Source organism: Monodelphis domestica, chromosome 5 (assembly GCF_027887165.1).
Source record: "Monodelphis domestica isolate mMonDom1 chromosome 5, mMonDom1.pri, whole genome shotgun sequence".
Classification (NCBI taxonomy): Eukaryota; Metazoa; Chordata; class Mammalia; order Didelphimorphia; family Didelphidae; genus Monodelphis; species Monodelphis domestica.
Window position 1 is genome coordinate 56,132,429 of NC_077231.1, and position 20,612 is coordinate 56,153,040.

The window sequence follows — 20,612 nt, forward strand, 5'->3', positions numbered from 1 at the left end:
ATTTGAACTCAGGAAGATGAGTGATCCAGATTTCTAGACTAGTTCTCTATCCACTGAGCCAACTAGTTGCCCCCCCCCCCAAACTCTAGTGTTTCCCTATTGAATCTAAGATAAACTACATCTTCCTCACATTGATATTTAAAACCATTTACAGTTTGGTTCCAGACAATCACTCAACAAGCATTCATTACATTCCTACTTGGTGCCAAGCTCTGTGTTAGGTGGTGAGAATTCAAATGCAATGAAGAAAAGACTCCCCACTTGTAGAATAAACATAAAGACAATAAATCCCAGGTCACATCCATATAGATCTTTAAGGATTACAAAGAGCTTTCCCTTGCCTGCATTTGCTGTTTATTTGATCCTCAATTAATCCTGGGAAATCAATCCTATAATTATATCCATTTTACAGGTGAGAAAAATGAGGCTCAGAGAGGGCCAGAGATTTGTTTAGGACTGCAGAGGGGAGAGAGAGAGAGAGAGAGAGAGAGAGAGAAGTGTATGATGATTTTATCCCAAGTTATCCTTACTCCTATTAATCATTTCAGGTCTAATTGCTTAGTGATAGTAATTTTTGTAGTTCTCTGCCTTTTCTCAGGCATACTTCATCGCTTGACCTTATAGTTGCAAATTAAAAAAAAAAGGGCTGTGTTTGAAGCTCTGAAACACAATTCTTCCAGTTGTTTACCAGATGGTTGGTTAAAGGTGATCCTGCCATCATGTCATGCTTCTTTAAAAAATATATTTTATCTATTTAATATCTTTAAATAATTTTAAATATGATTTATTACATATCATTTTTCTCCTATTATATGTAAATTTTTTTCTTTGATTCCAAATCCTCTCCCTTCTTCTGATCTTCTCTTTCTTTTCCCCTCCCACCCTCCCTTTACTCCTCCCTATGACGGTAAACTATCAGCTAATAGATTTCACATGTACAATCACCACATTATACTTGTTTTAAAAAGTACAATGGAGTCATGGCATATCCTTCTTGGAGAGGAAAAACAAAGATGGGGTAGGAAAATTTCACTTTGAGTGGTCATTGGTGAGTTCTTTGTAACTTCGGATAATAACATATGATTGCTTTGTAGATTTATGAGCAATCAACTCTTAATAAGAGAGTGGACCATAAACTTGGGAAATAGCTCCTAACTTTTATTATAAGACTATTTGGAACTGCTGAGGTTCAGCTCAAGATTTAATCCCTTTGGAATTCTCCCCCTAGGCAGTTTCTACAAAGTACTCATTGCCCAGGAATTGGAAAAATTATGTTTTATTGTGGGCAATCCCTTTTTTCTTTTTTTGATCTTAGTTTGGACAAATCTCTTTCCTTATCAAATTTGCAGATGACCAAAAGCTGGGGATAGCTAATGTACAGTGGATGGCAGACTATGATATTGGGCTGGATCTAATAAATGCAATTCATAAGAGTTGACTAATAGCAATAAGTATAAGAGCTTCTATTTATGTAGTGAGTACCATATGGGAGTCACTGTGCTATGTGCTTTACAAATAGGATAATGTGATCCTTATGACGAACCTGGGAGTTAGGTGATGCTATTTTACAAACAGAATTTAAGTAGATAAAAATAAAAGTCTTGCACTCATGTAAAAATGATTATCTTTACTATAGTAACCTGGGGGTGGGGGTTGGATAGACAGTAATTGTTCTGAAAGAGAAATGAGTGCTTTAAAAGTTGATGCCAAGATCAATAGGGGGTCTGCAAGGTGATGCCAGCCAAAAAAGGTAATATGATCTTGGGTTTTATTAAGATGGGGCATAACTTATAGGAATATGGAGGTAAAGTCCTCTTCTACTCTGCCCTCATCAGGCCCCATCCAGAGTATGCTGTTCACTCCTAGATGTCATGTTAAGGTAGTAAGTATCCAGAGGGACATGACTGGTATGATGAAAGCCAATGAGCCTATGATAGGAGGATCCTTTGAAGTCCCTGGGCATGCTAAGCTGGAGAAAAGTCAAGATTAGGGGAATATGGAGCATATGGTGGTATTTTATATGTATTTGAAGGACTGTCCTATAGAGGAAGGATTAGATTTGTTCTTTTGAGCTTGAAAGAAGAGAAACAGAAGCAATGGTTGAAACAGCAAAGAGGCATATTTACGCTAGATGTCAGGGAGAAAAACAGAAATAAAGATATCCTGACAGTTAAAGCTGTCCCCAAATAGTAGAATGGCTTGATTTAAAAGATGCTGGACTTCTGGATAAACATGGCGGCAGTGTAGACCTAGAACTCTTCTTCTCCTCACCACTGACCCATATAGACTACCTCAAAAAGCAAAAAACAAACAAACAAACAAAAAAAAAAACAAATTCATATGAATGAAGGGATTCTACAGTAGGGCACAGCATTGAAGGTATGTGGGATTTGGGCATTTCCACACTATAAGGGGATGAAATAGCTTCCACCAAAATGTAAACTGATCAACCCTTCCCCACCCCACCTAAGGAGCCAGAGTCAGAGCAAGTGCCCTAGAATCAATGAGTGAGTAAGAGGCACCTCTAGAGCAAGTGAGGGGCACCTCTAGGTTCTTGGCAGCTGACTAAGACCACCAAAGACTTACCCCTGAGAGCAGCTCAAATTGAGATCCCAGCAGGCTGAAGAGCATGGACCTTTGGTGCTGCATGGAGATAGTGCAGAGAAGGGCAGTAAATAGTAGAAGCTGCAGAGACTTGAGGGGTGGCCTCAGGCAAAACTGTGCTCCTTACCTCCATACACAGAGAGCCTGCCCTCCTCACTCAGACTTCTGACTGGAAAGGGAAGAAAAAACCACCATAGTGATGAAAAACAACACCCGGGAAAAACAATTTCCCAACACCAAGAAAAACAAGGAGAAGGCATTGACCCCAGATAATTTTTATGGAGGGAAAATCCATAATACAGAGGAAATAGCAGAACGTTTTACTGAATTAGAAAAAAAAAACATAACAAAGTTGAATTGGAAGAACAAAAGATCAAGGATATCTAGGGAAATAATGAAAAAAAATGTGAAGGAAGGTGGCCTAGTAATACCATATCTCATACTGTACTATAAAGCAGTGGTCATCAAAACAATATGATACTGGCTAAGAGACAGAAAAGGGCATCAGTTGAATTGACTTGGGGTAAGTGGCCTCAGCAAGACTGTCTATGATAAATCCAAAGATCCCAGCTTTGGGGACAAAAATCTACTATTTGCCAAAAACTGCTGGGAAAATTGGAAGACAATATGGGAGAGGTTGAGTTTGGATCAACATCTCACTCCCTACACCAAGAAAAATTCAGAATGGGTGAATGACTTGAACATAAAGAAGGAAACTATAAGTAAATTAGGTGAACACAGAATAGTATACTTGTCAGATCTTTGGGAAAAGAAAGATTTTAAGACCAAGCAAGAGTTAGAAAAAATTACAAAATATAAAATGAATAATTTTGATTACATTAAATTAAAAAGATTTTGTACAAACAAAACCAATGCAACCAAAATAAGAAGGGAAGCAACTAATTGGAAAAAATCTTCATAACAAAAACCTCTGACAGAGGTATAATTACTCAAATTTATAAAGAGCTAAATTAATTGTACAAAAGATCAAGCCATTGTCCAATTGATAAATGGACAAGGGACATGAATCAGCAATTTTCAGATAAAGAAATCAAAGCTGTTAATAAGCACATGAAAAAGTGTTATAAATCTCTTATAATCAGAGAAATGCAAATCAAAACAACTCTGAGGTATCACCTCACACCTAGCAGATTGGCTAACATGACAGCAAAGGAAAGTAATGAATGCTAGAGAGGATGTGGCAAAACTGGGACATTAATGCATTGCTGGTGGAGTTGTGAATTGATTCAGTCATTCTGGAGAGCAATTTGAAACTATTCCCAAAGGGCGATAAAAGACTGTCTGCCCTTTCATCCAGCCATAGCACTGCTGGGTTTGTACCCTAAAAAGATAATAAAGAAAAAGACTTGTACAAGAATATTCATAGCTGCACTCTTTGTGGTGGCAAAAAAAATGGAAAATGAGGGTATGCTCTCTGATTGGGGAATGTCTGAACAAATTGTGGTATATATTGGTGATGGAATACTATTGTGCTTAAAGGAATAATCAACTGGAGGAATTCCATGTGAACTGGAACAACCTCCAGGAATTGATGCAGAAAGAAAGGAGCAGAACCAGGAGAACATTGTACACAGAGATGAATATACTGTGGTACAATCGGATATAATGTACTTCTCTAGTAGTAGCAATGCAATGATCCCGAACAATTTGGAGGGATCTATGAGAAAGAAAACTATCCACATCCAAAGGAAGAACTGTGGGAGCAGAAACGCAGAAGAAAAACAACTACTTGATCACATGGGTCGATGGGGATATGATTAGGATTTTGACTCTAAATGATCACCTTAATGCAAACAACAATATTGAAATACGTTTTGGTCAAGGACACATTTAAAAGCCAGTGGAATGGCACATCAGCTATGGGAGAGGGTAGGGAAAGGACAGGGAAAGAACATGATTCTTGTAAACAAGAAAAAATATTCTAAATTGACTAATTAAATAAATTTTTAAAAGTTTTTAAGAAAAGGTGCTGGATTTCTCCTCTGGAGATGTTCAAGCAGTGACTGGATTGCCACTGATTTTATGTAATACTAGAAATTCCTTGCAAGTGTGAGTTGGACTTGCCAGCTGCTTTGGATCTTTCAGAATCTCAGATTCCATGATTCTATAGTCCTTAATTATCAGAGTGCTTTGTAAGGCCTGAATTTTTAAAATACTTCCTACAATGGAATGAATTTAAACAGTGAAACCTTAAGGAACGAGGTATGGGACTTGATTAATGAGTAAGAATTTGGAAACCTACTATTTCCAAAGGCACTAAACCAGGTGCCAAGGATATAAAGAAAAAAAGATGATGCTTCTTCCCTTAAGATAAGATCAATTGAATTAGGAGAGCCAAGACAAACATCCAAGAGTATACATGATATCCAGATGAGAAAATCATGTTGCAGCTGGGGGATCAGGAAAGGTCTCCTTTAGGAGGTGACAGTTGAGATGAGTATTGAAAGAATACAGTGATTCAAAGAGGTGGGTGTAGGGAAGGAGACTATTTAAAGGAAGAGTGATCCCTTGTGCAAAAATATCAAGATTGTGCGTGATGAACAAGAAGTCCAGGTTGTCTGGAACCCACTTTGTATAAAAGAAAGTAATTTGTGATAATTCTGGAAATGTCATTGAAGCCACCTGTCTAACCCTTCTCTTTAGAACCCAACTGGCCTAAACTATCTATTTATTGTTACTCTTTTCTCTTTTTAAATCAAAATATCATCAAATGCCAACATAATAAACCAAATTATATATACATACTTCCTGGCTTCCCAGCTTCCTTCAAGTTCCAGCTAAAATCCCACCTTCTCCAGGAAACCTTTCCCAATTCCCTTTGACTGGGCACCTTCCTTCTGCTGATGGTTTCATAGGTTTCCTGTTTTGTGTATGCCTGTGTGTATATAATTATTTGTATGTTGTCATCCCCAATTAGACTGGGAGATCCTTGATGGCAAAGACTATCTTTAGCCTTTCTTTGTAATCTTGGTGCTTAGGAATGGCACAGAGTAAAAGTTTAATAAATATTTATTCATAAATATCTGTATCCACACACACACAATCAGGCAAAGTGTTTAAATCAGATCTCACACAATGGGAGAGCACTGTTGTGAATCAACATTTTTACACATGTCTCAAATCAAAACATTTCTGTAATCACAGATGATAAATATTCTCATCAAAGAATAATTGAAGATGAAGGAAGTGGGCTTTGAGTTAAAAATAAGCAGATGCAAGAAAATTATTAAATTGTGATGACTTTTTGGTAATTTTAAAAAAATGTATGATGAAAAAATGACCTTTTCATGGTGTGGGAGGAGAAAACTCATTTCTACATCTATAAATCAAGGGGCAAATTATCTCAGTTATATCAAACTTTGTTTTCAATTATCCATAGTGCTTTGAAGACTTATGAGAACTTCTTGGAGAGACGTATGACCCTCTAAAGAAAAGGCTCCTTACCTCTGACCTACATTTTCTACTTCTATGGTATTGTATTCTTTTGTTTAATACTATTTGGAACGATAACTCTGAATTTCTTTAACATTCTCGGGCATAAAAAATGAGGAATTTATATCCAATGTACTCTGATTAATGAGGCAGGAAAGTTGATCATTGAATAAAGAAAGGATACATTTTAATGTAACAATGCTTGAAAAATATTGATGTGTCAAAGAGTTTGTTAAACAGAATCTTAATTTATCTGTGAGATACCATGCCTTAAACCTTTCAGATAATCAGTTTACTTAATTTTATTCATTGTTGCACAATCATTTTTACTTGTATATTTTAATTTTTAATTAATTTATTACTTAATTTTATTCTTTTTATATGTTTTATGTTATAAAAGGTTCTGGAGATACACAGTTTTAAAATATATTAAAAACCATTTTCTATATAATATGTTGTATGTTATGTATACATATAAATGTTATGTTATATGTTATGTATACACATAAATATAGGAAGTTCTAGAAGGAATATGATAAGAGCAAAAGAGTCAGTAAGAATTTTTTAGGAAAATTGAGATGAAGGGGAGGGAGGGAGGGAATTCAAGACTTGGAATTCTTTTCAAATGTTTGAGATTTTTTCATATAATTGAGAAAAAATAAATTAAAAATAAATAAATCAAACCTTCTCCCACCATCAAGATGATGTATTCCCTTAATATTAGAGACAATACTATAGGGAACATTGCTTCATATGTACTGCTATAAGAAAATGTGTGAGTGATAGAAAATCATGAATTGGATTTTTTAAAAGAGTATGTTAGGGTTAGGTCCTCTTGACTAGATGGTCCGGATTCATCATAAGAAGGCTTGAAACAGATCCTGAGAGGTTACCTATATTTGAAGTGTTGAAAGAGAATGATAATAATAAGAGATATTGAGTAGTCAAAGATATAGGAGGAAAACCAGAAGAAACTGGAATGAAAGGAAGAGAGCAGAGACCATCTGAAAGTCAACAGTATATCACACACAGCGCAAAAAAAGGAGAGACCATTGCAGTTAGAGTTCACTGCTGACCTTTGAAACTTTTCATGTGCAGTTAGATTGGAAATTAAATTAAAGACGAGTCAAGGAAGGAGGCAGTGTTGTATGATGGATAGAACCAGTCTTATTGTGAAGAAGAAGACTTATATTCAAGCTGTAGATCTGACCCAATTTGAAGGTATGACTTTGGATAATATCACAGAGTGGGTATTAATATGCATTCAAAGAGGGAGTTCCCTTGTTGAGAGATATCAGAGGAATGGTTGAGGAGAAGTGAGCATAGACAACCCTTTCTAGGAATTTAACACTGAAAAGGTAAACATATGTTGAATCAGAGCTTGAGTTCATGTGAGGATCAAGAGAAGAGTTTTATTTTATTTTTATTTTGCTTTCTGAATATAGAAAGGGGTAGAGAGGATGAGCAAAGGCATCAAAGGCAGTGAAGGGATTTTGAGGTAAAAACCAGGGTAAAGAGTGAGCTTGTAACAGATGGCCTCAGTCTTCTCAGGGAAGTAGGAACTGAAGACATCTGCTGATACTGGGTGTGGGAGAAGGGGGTAAGTGTGTGGGTTTCTAGTGTCTGAGCCAAGAAGTCTCTATTGTGCACACAGTAGGCATTTAATAAACTTTGAATGAAAGGGATTTTGTCAATCTTAGCAAACACACACACACACACACACACACATATACACATCTCCCATCTAACTGTCCTGCAAGTCCTTTATTTAAGTTGTTAAAAGAAAAGGAGATGATAGTTGGTGTTCCTATTCTTCCTTGGTTTTTAATGTGATGGTCTCTGCATCAGAATCATATGGTTGCAAAACTGCAATAATAGCAAATTTTTAAAAGATGAAATTTCATTGGCTTTGTATGCAAATATGAAGGCACTGCAATGAGGTGAAAGTTCCACCTAGATTCCAGAAATCACCATGGTAACCCATATATTCTATGTGTAATAAATTTAAACAAAAATACCATTTAATTTGAAGCATCTGACAATTACTCATTTATGAAATTCTTGGCTAAATCTCAGGCTTCCAGACATTCACTTCAGCCTTGTTCTGTTTATTGGGTGGTGTCAGATTTTCAAAGCTAAACCTGTTCTTTATGACTGAGTTTCTTTTAAAGTCAACTAGGAGATACCAACACATGATTCTCATCATACCATCCAGTCAGATTCCTACTTTCCTTCAAAACTTTATCTTAAATGCGAACTAATGCATTAGATCATCCCTGACTCTGCCCCTTCCTTCAATGAGAGGTGCCCACAGACAAATAATTTTGCATTTCTTTTATAAATATGTTGTATGCATTTATACAAATTGTTTCCTTCAAAAGAATGAAATGCGTAGAGTGAAGAAATGACTTCATTTTTGCTTTTGGAGTCTCAGGATTTTGAAAAGTATCTGGTATATAATAATAATTAATTAATGTACATTATTGATTGATATTGCCTTTCTAGACTTATGGGATGATATGGATGGATAGGGGGTCATTATGTCTCATAGCATTCTTAAATATTTATCATATTTTGTCCCAGAACTTGGTTTAATTGTCAATAGAAGGGCCAGGACTAATAAAAAAAAATTGGTATGTTGGCAACACACTGATTTTGAAACTCCTCTTGATTTTTCCTTGATCCTTATTATAATAGCTAACATTAGTTAGCTAACTTAGTGTCCAAAGGTCTGCAAAATGCACTACATATATGAAGTCCTCATTCTCACAACAACCCTTTGAAATAGGTTTCCATCTTACAGATGAGGAAACTGAGTCCAAGAGGGGACTTGACAGGGGTCATATGACTAATAAAGTGTCAGAGGTAGGATTTAATTCAAATCTCCCTGATCCCAAATGCATTGATGTATTCATTATGCCATTTGGTTGATGACATAAAGATACCACAGAGTCTTTTTGTAGGGGAAGAACGGCAGCAGAATTATATCTATTCCTTCTAGGAAAGTAGAAAATTCTCCCTTTGCAGAGATCTGAGTATTATATTGCTATGACAGAATGAGGGTAGAGAAAGAAAGACCTGGGGAAAGATGGGGAGGAAAAATTATAATAGTTTAGTGTTGGAAGAGACCTTAGACATCAACCATTTCATTTTATAGATGAGGAAACTGAGACCCAGAATAGTAGGTTAACACATAAAAACCTTCTCTGAGATAATGGTAAATGGAGCCCTTAAATCTCAGTCTCCAGATCTTTCCATTACATCAAAATATCTACTTGATTTATACCATAGAATATGTAGCATAGGATATGAGATGGCAGAACTCACACCGAGGCTCAAATTATTTTGATAAAAAATTGTTCATTCCCTTGTCTTTTGAAATATTTTGCAAAATAATGAAAATTACTGTAAAAGTGTCCATCAGTAATATTATTTTGCTTAATATTTAAACAACCATCTTTTCAGTTTCTCCATGAAAAGTTCCTAAAAGTGGAATCTATTCTAAAACTTGAATACTACAAATTACCTATTGCCCAGACTTTGATTTTTCTCTTTCTTAAGTAGACTTACATACTTAATGTATGTCACAATGTGTGTGATATCAAAATTTTATCCTTCACTGAATGTCAAATTAAAAGTGTATAGGTGATCATTAAGGATTCTATCCCAGCTAATTATTCTTGGGGGATTTCTGTGTCTGTGCTAATGAGCTCAAACATGCTGAAGACCAAGTATATAAGAGAAAGTACAAATTGGAAAACCCACATGATTCTTGACACATCTATAAATGAAGGGAGAAAAGATAGGAAAAGGTGAATCAGATGCAGTGATCTACCAGTGTAACTCTGTTTAACTCACTGATTCTTGTGTTTATAGAGAAGATTATAGATTATAATAATGATGGCATCTGTGCACCCTCTCTCTTTCTCTCTCTCTCTTTCCCTCTCTCCCCTCCTCCTCCTCTTCCTCCCTCCCTTTCTCCCTTCCTTCCTAGCAAGTATTTTTTTTCAAGAACATTGATTCAAGTCATGGAAGAACTTTCTGCTGGCATATAGGTCAGGATGGGATTAGGGATACTTCGTTTACCCCATCCTTCACTTTCTTTCTATCTGATGAACACTAAAAGCCCTAAAAGAAGTAATCACTCCTTCTCTGATTGCTGAATACTGGACTGCTCTGATGGACACCATTTCCCAGTGGTTTACTGCCACATTTCATTGATTGAAATGGTACTTCAATATCTCCTTTCAAATGTTTCTTCTGTTTTGTTCCCCCCTCAACCCCAGGCAGCTGCCTTTGTAGCTCACCTCGTGGAATCTACTTGGCCATCCTGCTTCCTGCCTGTTTCTGTCTACAGAGGAAGCATCCATTCAGTGCTGACAGACTGACTGTCAGGATTCTTGGAGTCATCAGAAAGCCATAAAGCTGGATCTGCTTAATTAGCAGGAGAGAAATAGCCAAAGACTTTTCTCTTGCATTGTGAGGGCAGCTATCCCTTTAGGGAACTTCCCTAAGAATTGTAATCCAAGGATTAAGTCGCTGCTAAATCAGTGAGCCATCCCTGATAAAGAATCTTTAAAAAAAAAAAGGAAAAAGGACTAGAGAAAAGCATCAAACTCATAAATACAGTGTAAAAACTGGCATGTAATACTCTACTGGGTGGGGAAATGGTCTTCTCATCTCTATTCTTTGGGTCTAAGCCTGGCAATTCTAATTTTGTAATATCCATTTTTATCGTTTTGTGATTGCCATTCCTTTTATTTACATTGTTGTCATCATTGTATATGATTTTCCTGATTCTTCTTTTGTAGTTAGTCACTACACGTGAATTTGCGTATAAACAACTGGCAATTGAAGAAAACAAAGGCAGAAAAATATATAAAATGAAATAATTTAATTATATGCTAAATTTGCACCATTTTTTCCAGGTGGCATAAAGTCCCATGGTAGTTCACCCAATCACATTCATTCTCACTCTCAGAAGTGTTGGTGTGAGTCATTATGTTGTTTGGGCCCAACATCAGGTCTTGCATCAATCTTTGTCTGAAGTTCTCCCCAGCAGTAAGTCGTGTTCAAGTGAGATCAGTGCTTCTCTTTTTTTTATGAACACTGTTGAGTTATTAATGGTGGCTCCAAAATACAAAAGTAGTGATGCTGGTAGCTCTGGTAAGCCTGAGGAAAGTCATGAAGTATCTAGATATATTTGTGTAAGAAATGTTTATTAAATAATGGGTTTTCCTATTATGTGTGATATTCAACCTGCTCCAAAGGTCTTGGAACATACAGGTCATGTAAAATGAAGTCCTACTGCATCATTTATCTCCAGTTTGTGTAAGTCTTCCCATGAATTCTAAGTTCATGCTATTTAGCATTCTTTTAAAGCATAGTAATATCCCATTATAATTAATGTGGGACAAAGAGAGAAAAAATATAATCCAGCATTCCAACACAGTAATCTAATGAAAGAATTAGGATTGTTTTCTTTAAATTTACATATCCATCCAGTTGGAAAGCACATTTAATATTTCACATCCATAGTACTCCATTTCTGTAAATAAGATGGTAATTTTTAGAACACTGATGACACTGTTATCCATTATGCTAAGGTAGATGGAGATATCGATTTTACCTCAAAAAGGAAGACAGACATTTCTAATATTTAGAGCTGTCCCAAAATGAATCGCCTGCCTCATGAGATAGGGACTTTCTAGTTACTGAATGTCTTTAGGGAAAGATTGCCCGCTATGAAAAAGATTATTGTTCAGGTGTAAGTTAGATTAAATGGACACTAAAATGTCCTCCCAAAATTGCTGTTTTCTCAACTGCCCTTAAGTGTATACGTGTAAATGAGGGTCTGTTATTGCAACGAGAGACCAAATTACATTGGAAAGAGTATTGAAGGAGGAATCTTGGGTTCTGTACTTAATTCCTATTTCTGACTACCTTTGTGACCTAGGACAAGTCTCTGAACCTCAAGTCTTCTCATCTTTAAATGGGTAAGATTGGAGTAGCTAATCTCTAAGGTCTCTTCTGACTTATCTTCATGAGCCTCACTTTCCTCATCTGTAAATGGAGACAACATCCTCACAACCTCCTTCATATGGTGATTTGTGAGGACAATAATTGTAAACATAAACATTTTGGAAGTGTTTGAATGATGATGATGATGATGATGATGAAGATGATAGCAATAATTGGATGGAGCCTTTTTTCAGCTTTTTCTCATATTGGTGTTGTTCATTCCTTTCAATCACATCTGAATCCATTCAGTTCTGTCATGTTGAGATTCCATTTGAGGTTTACTTGGTAGAGATACTAGAGTATTTTGGCATTTCCTTCTCCAGCTCATTTTACAGATGAGAAAACTGAGGCAAGAAATGTTAAATGAGTTGCCTAGGGTCACATAGCTAATAAGTGTCTGAGACCAGATTTCAACTCAGGAAGAGTTTTCCTGATTCCAGACTTGGCATTCTTTCCACTGAGCCACCTAGGTGCTCTAGGTGTGCTCACATTACTCTTCAGCAGGTATCCCTTATGTTAACCACTCTGTAGAACATATTTCCCTATTTTTAATAACTGTAGAATTGTAAAGGGTATGATGCTTGAGCATTAATATCTGGTATCCTTCCCACTTCCTCAAGGGATCAAGTTCCCTATTCATTTTACCTAGAATGTTCTTTATGACACCTACACCTATTGAAATCCTGTCCATATTTCTAGGTATATTCCAAATGCCATTTTCTGCCTGAAAATGTGTTTCTATTTCCCATGTACTCTGATACCATCTTATTCATATTTCTCTCATGCAATGTCATATTGTAGTTTTCATTGTGTCATAGATGTCTTAATTCCCTTATTGTAAAATAGATTAGGGGAAGGAGTGTTCGACTTGTGTTTTCTCTGCTACCTAGAAGAGAAAATGGAAATATATAGGAAATTTTGCTGAATGAATTAATGAATGCTTCATAGATCATGAGTGGATTTCTGTTTGTAATATAACTGATACTCTTTGTTTTTTATTTTTTATCATAGTCCGTTATGAATATACCCTTCTTCTCTGCCTTCTTTCACAGAAAATCTTTCCTTTAAACAAAACAAAGATAAATAGTATAGCAAAACCAAACCATAACATGACCACATATGACAATGTGCATCATTCTGCCCTCCAAGGTCCCACCCTATAGTTCTCTGGCTTTCTAAAAGAAAGGAGGGCAGTGAGTTTCCTCATTTCCAGAGATGATTTCTTACACATCATTAGAAAATATGTGGTAAGACTCAGGACAAAATAAAGATTCATTTTTTCTATAGTACTGATATCTGTCCTTCAAGAATAAAATCAGTTCACCAGCAGTTAGACCATTAATGGTAATTTCCATTTATAGAGGACTCACCTAGACTGAGGGATCTGTAGAACACAGGAATCTAAAATTCTATTATTCTAAGTCAAGGTCCTTTTAAAAAAATAAAAGTGAAGGAGCAAACGTAGGACATTTGTCTGTGATAGATGCATTCAAAGAAGACGTCCTAACCTGGAACAGAGAAAGCAGAGTAATTAAAAGCAATTGGAAGGAGTAGAGGGGAGGTGGAAACAATGCAAAGTATAATAGTTGGAGCTTTGGGAACTGGTTAGCAAAGTAGGATAATCTATATACATTGTTTGACATTTCTTTGAGTCCTGTTGGGGTATGCAATGCTTGTCCCTAAAAGCACCAGAGAGAATTCAAAGAGAATAGAGAATTCACATTAGAAGAAATTTTTTTTCCTTAATATGGGAAATGAATAATTAAATCTTTCATGGAATCAAAGATATGGAATTCAATGGATCTCAGAGACCATTTTGTCTAACTGTCATTTTACTTTTTAAAAAAACCATTGCTTTATTTCTACCCCAAATACATGTAAAAACATTTTTAGACATGAATTTAAATTTTTTTTTCTAAATTCTCTTACTCTTTCCTTCTCCATTCCTGAGACAGCAAGCAACTAAACATAAGGTATATATGCAGTCATGCAAAATATGTTTCCATATTAGTCATATGAAAGAAAACACAGACCAAAAAATAGTTTTAAAGCATGTGTATATCTGCATTCAGATTCCATCAGTTTTTTCTCTGGAGGTGGATAGTGTTTTTCATCATGAGTCCTTTGGTGTTGTCTTGGTTGATTCTACTGCAGATAATAGCTTAAATCATTCACAATTGATCATTGTACAATATTACTTTAGTGTGTACATTATTCCCCATTTCTGTTCATTTTACTTTGCTTCTGTTCATGCATGTCCAAGTTTTTCTGAGAGCATCCTGCTTTCTTATAGCATAATAATATTATATCACAATGATATATCACAACTTTTTCAGCCATTCTCCATTTGATGGACATCCCTTCAATTTTCAGTCCTTTTGGCACTACAGAAAGAGATGTTATAAATAGTTTTGTATGGGTAGGTTCTTTCTCCTTCTTAAAAAATCTCTTTTGGATGCAGATCTAGTAGTGGTATTGCTGGGTCAAAGGGTATGCCCAACTTTGGAGCCCAGTGGGACTAGTTTCAATTTTCTATCCGGAATCCTAGAAGCAGTTTACAACTCCACCAGCAGTGCACAAGTATCTTAATGTTTCCACATCCCCTCCAACATTTGTCATTTACCTTTGTTGTCATATTATTCAACCTGATATGTGTGGAGCAGTACTTCAGAAATATTTTACTTTTAATTACTTTAACCAAAAGTGATATAAAGCATTTTTATGTGTTTATAGATAGCTTTAATTAATTCATCTGAAAACCACCTGTTTTATACTTGGACCCTTTATCAATTCTAGCATGGCCTGTATTCTTACAAATTTGAATCAGTTATCTATATATTTGAGAAGCAAGGTCCTTATCAGAGAAACTGTAAGATTTAAAATAGGTGGGATAAACTGTAAGATTTAAAATTGTTGTCTGCCATAAACTATAATAGTTAAAAGAGTGGTCTCCATAAACTGTAGTGAGTAAAATAGTGGGAGATATAAATCATGCTAGATATAAGAGTGGGTGAGTAAATTGTGACCTCAGAAAATGTTTTCACTACAGTGTCTTGTTTTAAATCAAATATAAGGTGGTCACCAGGGAATATATTCCCAATTATGAATATACCCAAGTCAACTGGGTTTTATAGAGATTTTAATTAATAATATAATGAGCAATAAAAGAAGGAGAGAGAGAGAGAAAAAAAAGTATAAGTATGAAGGGCCTTAAGCCAACATGGCCTAGACCTGAGTCTTAAGAGAGAGAGAATCAGTCGGTTTTTCATCACTCACCACAAGATTTGTCTTAAGCAAGGGTGTCTGGGGAAGAGAATCTCCCCAGATGGAGTTCCAGCCAGAGTCAGCCTCCCAAGGGACTTCTTCTCAAGAGATCTTCAAAGGGCCTCCTCCAAAAGGATCTATCTCCAAGGATCCAAGGATCTCTTGCTCAAGAGATTCCTTTTCTTATATAGGGTTTTTTTTCCTATGTCACTTCCCTTAAGTTCTTCCATCTACCAATCACCATAGATGTTTTCTAAAAGACAGCCCATCTGAATTCCAGCTAAGTCGACTAATCCCCTCAGTAAGTCTGAACCAGAGAAAACACAGCTGAGTCAACTAATTTCATCAAGAGAAAACCTGCCTGACCTTTATAGGTACCTAGCATCCCATTGTATCAATTCTAAAAACAGGCATGGCTCAAAACTCCTTGCCTTATTATAAGCATGGTTCCAAGTACTTTCATTGTTTAGCAAGGAGTTTTCTCCCCTAAAGCATTTTTAAGTATGGGTGGAGTAGAGGTACTTCCATAGCAAGGATTGTTCTCCCCTAAAACAGTCTTAAGTACAGGTGGAGTAGAGGTCCTCCCATTTCTGATCCTAGCGAGTTCTCATATCAAAATGGGGAATGTTTCCAGTAGGGAATTTGTTCCAATGGAGGATTCCTCAATGTGGAAATTTTTAACATTCACAAGTCTGAGAAATTTCAAGATTTACAATTACCCCTGATGATCATTGGGAGACTAGTCTCCCCATTGATCATTGATGCCAAATGTAGTCCTAAATGCACTTCTAACTATAGATATACACACTATTCAATTTTTAAGAGGAATTAGAATAGTGAGGGAAGAAATAGAAAAGAAAATAAAGTCAAACCAATGTTTTGCTAGGCGCATTGACAGAAAGCCAAATTAGGGGCAGTCCCTTTTGGCATAAATGTGTACATTTACAATAAATGTTCAATCAAAGTTCAGTTCAATCAATCATATTCAAAGTTCATTCTTGATCTTCTTGATGAAGTGTAGGTTTTCCGGCATCTTTCTGCACCAGTTCATTCTCTGGATATAAAAGTTTCAAGCTTCTTTTTTTGAAGATCTTTTCTTGAACAAAATCAAAATTCTTGGATTTTTAAAAAGTACAATCTTAAACAAAAAAAATCAAAAATTCTTAGATTTTAAATTAAAATAAAACCCCCCCTGAAGTAGGTGTTAAAAAACATCAAGTTTAGCTCAGAATGCAATGTTCAGTTATGGGGGTGTATGAGTCAGTTATCAAAAGAAGAGAAAAAACAATCAAAAACATAAGGAAAAAATTTCAAAATAGGCCCTTGTATAGGTCCAATATAAAGTAATTTCTATCCCACAAGTATGTAGGACAGAATGCAGTAATATTTCACCTAGTCATTTGTAGCCAAGACTACAGGAAGTTGCCATAATATAAGAAGGAAAAATCTAGAATTTTATTTTGATAGGGAAGCGTCATTCCCTCGTCTGACTTTTTTGTCATTCTCAGGGATACAGGGAGCCAGCATAATAGTCAAACTTTGTACTTGTATGAATACTTTGCAAAGAGTGTAGATACAAGGAAGTCCTACAACTTAATGTATGTCAAGCTTTGCAACCTCGAGTCTCACATTTAGTATTTCCTGTGTGCTCTTTTTTGGCACTATTCAGGTTAAGTCTGTGCTACATGCTTTTTATCCCTTTTTCTTGAATCAGATACATTAACATTAATCACAGTCCTATAATATTTTATCAATAAATGGCAGGTTCCCATAGTTTAAAGCTTTTGCGTATATATTGATATTATAGCAAGAATATATATTAACTTCTATTACTGCAGGAAAAAATATTAATATTAATTATGTGTACCTCTAGTACAAAAATGAAAAAAATCAAATATTCTAATCAAAATAAAGAAAAGAAATAATAAAAATAAGGAAAAAATCAGTAATTCAATGTGTTCTCAAAAAAACAGCATCCATTTGTCTATGGATTATTATCTCCAATTCATATGATAGGATAGAGTCAATCAGTCTCAGCAGAAGATGCTTTCTTCACATGTGAGTTGTGAATCCAAGAGTCCTTTTCTCCAGTCTTTATAGATGTTGGAGTAGTTAACAATATTTGGAATGGTTCTTCCCATGAAGGCTGAGTTGCTCCAGTATGCTTGAAATTCTTAATATAAACTTTGTCTCCTGGGTTCAGGTCATGCAGAGAAAAGTCAAGTGGTCCAGCTTGTACAGCAGCGGCATCTGCTTGATCATTTCCTCTAGAGACAGGGTCAGTGCCACCTGTATGGGCAGAGAGCAATAAACTACAGCTAGGGTTTCAGGCAGCTAGAGAGCAGAAAGAACTTCATTAATAATTTTTGCATTAGCTATAGATGTTCCAGCTGAGTTTAAAAATCCTCTCTGGAGCCATAGCATTCCAACTGAGTGACAAATGCCAAAAGCATATCTAGAATCTGTATAAATTGTTGCCTTTTTATCCTTGGCAATTATACAAGCTTGCTTCAGAGCTATGAGTTCTGCTCCTTGAGCGCTAATGTTAGAAGGTAGTGAAGCTGACCATTCAGTGGCAAATTCTGAGACTATGACAGCTCCAGTGTAAAGTATGCCATCCCTCATAAAAGATGAACCATCGGTAAATAAAATCGGATCTGCATTGTCTAAGGGAGTGTCTAAGAGATTATCTCAAGGCTTTTCTGCCATGGACACTAATGTTTCACAATTGTGTAATGGTTCTCCTGAAGCTGGTAAATCTGGAAGCAAGGTGGCAGGGTTAAGAGTAGTACAATGTTTTAAAGTAATGTTTTCACTATTTAATAAGGCTATTTCATATCTTGTAATTCTCTGATCCGAGAATTCCTGTGTTCTATGTTTTATCAACAATTCGTCTACCTCATGTGGGCACATTATTGTTAATGGACATCCCAATACTAAATCAACAGTTTTTGTTACTAGTAAGGCTGTAGCAGCTACTCCTCTAAGACATGGTGGTGCTCCTGCTGCTACTGGGTCTAGTTGAGTAGAATAATAAGCAATTGGGTGCTGAGAAGGTCCCAAAGTCTGAGTTAACACACCAGAAGCTACTCCTCTTCACTCATGCACATACAAAGTAAATGGCTTGTTGTAATCTGGGATGCCTAGAGCAGGGGCAGACATGATAGCCTTTTTTAGATCTGATAGAGCTGACAAGTATTCAGGCTCTAATTTGAGGGGTTCAGGAACCAAATCCTTTGTTAATGCTATAAGGGGTTTAGTAATTTCCCCATAGCAAGGAATCCATTGTCTGCAAAACCCTGTTGCTCCTAAAATTGCTCTTAACTGTTTCTTAGTAGTAGGAGCTCTTAAATTTTTAATATTCTCAATTCGTTTTGGAGAAATATAACGAGCACCCGCAGTCAGGATGAATCCCAAATATTCTACTTTTTGGAGACACCACTGAACTTTATCCTTCGAGATTTTATGTCCTCTTTTGTACAATTCCAAAAGAAGGTGCTTGCTATCTTCTTGACATGTTTTTGCATCTGTTGAAGCCAAGAGTAGATCATCTACATATTTGATTAATTTACTATTTTTAAATGTTATATTGTCTGTGTCTTGGCTCAAAATTTGCTCAAATAACCTCGGACTTTCCACATAACCCTGTGGCAGCCAACTCCATGTATATTGTGAGCCCTTCCAGGTGAAAGCAAAAATATGCCTAGAGTTCTCATGTATAGGTATGGAAAAGAAAGCTGAACACAAGTCTACTACTGTAAAGTATGTAGCTGTGCTAGGAATAGAGGAAATAATAGTATTTATGTTAGAAACTATGGAGTGTCTCTTTATAACATTTTAAATATAACAGTTTATGGCTGATCATGAAGTTGGAAAAAAAAACCCTCAAAAGATTTCTGTGAAATCTCTTTCCTTTATCTATTTGCTTTATTACTTGCCTATCAGTCAGTTTTGTTTTCTTTTTTAACTTGACTTCAAAATTACAGCTGCAAGAACGAGTGAGTAAAAAACCTTTTTGATTCTCCTTAAATTAAGCTGTTTTAGATCTTAGCAACAGGGCCCTAAGGTCCTGGATAGGAACTGCCTAAATTAGGACTAGAAAATCCTTCTCCCCACGTGTTTACTTTAGAAATATGGAGTCACAGACAGTTCAGAACTTAGTTAACAACTGGCATTTCAGTAAATCCTTTTTCTTTTCTTAGTACAAGCATTACTTAAGAACTGGCTCATCAGCCCCATGACCAATCTTATAAATGCAGAATTCCTTGTCTCTCTGAAAGAGCTCATCCCATGGAACTTATGGCAAAATCTAATCAACATACTACTTTCCCCTGAGTTTTTGATTGTTGTAATTTTAATATTGTATTTCCTTGAACAACTCAATTCTCAGTCAAACCAACCAATTGCTCCCTCTAATATTCAACAAATTGAAGAACTAAATACTCAATAGGAGCTTATAGAGGAAAGTCAGGGAGAGATTGTAACTTTTATAAGAAGCATTAGCAGAGAGTTAAGAACATTATCAGAATCTCTGTCCCACCCTGCTCTGGACAATAATCCTCTTAACGAACCCACCCTTCCCCCTGCCCACTTGGCCTCAGAAAACCCACCCACTCCTCCCACTGCTCATGCTTCCAACCCCACACAATCAACTCTAAGTTCACACCCTACCCATACTTCTGATCTTAATCCCTCTACTTCATACCTTACTGATTCCTCCAATCCAAACACCTCTGTATCCTTTCATACTTCTTCCTTGGCTCCTCCTTCTCATCCTACACAATCCACTTTAAGTTCACATTCCAACCTAAATTCACACCCTACCTCTGAATTTTCTGGCACCATGGGACAACAACAAACCCTTCCTTTTAATGTGCCCAACTCTTCTATTTCTCATACTTACCCCACTGAGAATGGAGCAAGAAGCCTAGAAACAGGAGTAACAAATAATTCAGATAGCTTATTTCCTTTAAGGGAAGTACCCACTTTTAATAAGAATGGAAACTTGGTATCTGTAAGACATCATACACCTTTTACCCCTGAGGATTTAAAAAAAAAATTGAAGGAAGATATACCATCATTTGAGGACGAACCAATATTAATTATAAAAAAATTAGAGAACATATTCAGAACTTTTGACCCCACTTGGTTGGATGTTGAGAATATATTAGAAGCATTATTAACAAAGAGAGAGAAAAATAATATCATCTCTCTGGCTAATGAAAAGTGAGGTAGAAGAGGACACTATTGGCCAACTGGAGATCCACATT

At 36.0% G+C, this 20,612-nt stretch overlaps 1 protein-coding gene across 24 annotated transcripts in view; it reads left to right on the top strand.

Annotated features, from left to right (window-relative positions):
* Positions 1-20,612, top strand: part of NAV3 (neuron navigator 3) — a 1,103,979-nt gene that overhangs the window by 183,721 nt on the left and 899,646 nt on the right. For all 24 annotated transcript variants that reach the window (XM_056798500.1, XM_056798493.1, XM_056798499.1 and 21 more), the window contains one exon: positions 6,005-6,096. The gene's annotated coding sequence lies outside the window, so the exon portion shown is untranslated. The remainder of the gene's footprint in view (positions 1-6,004; positions 6,097-20,612) is intronic.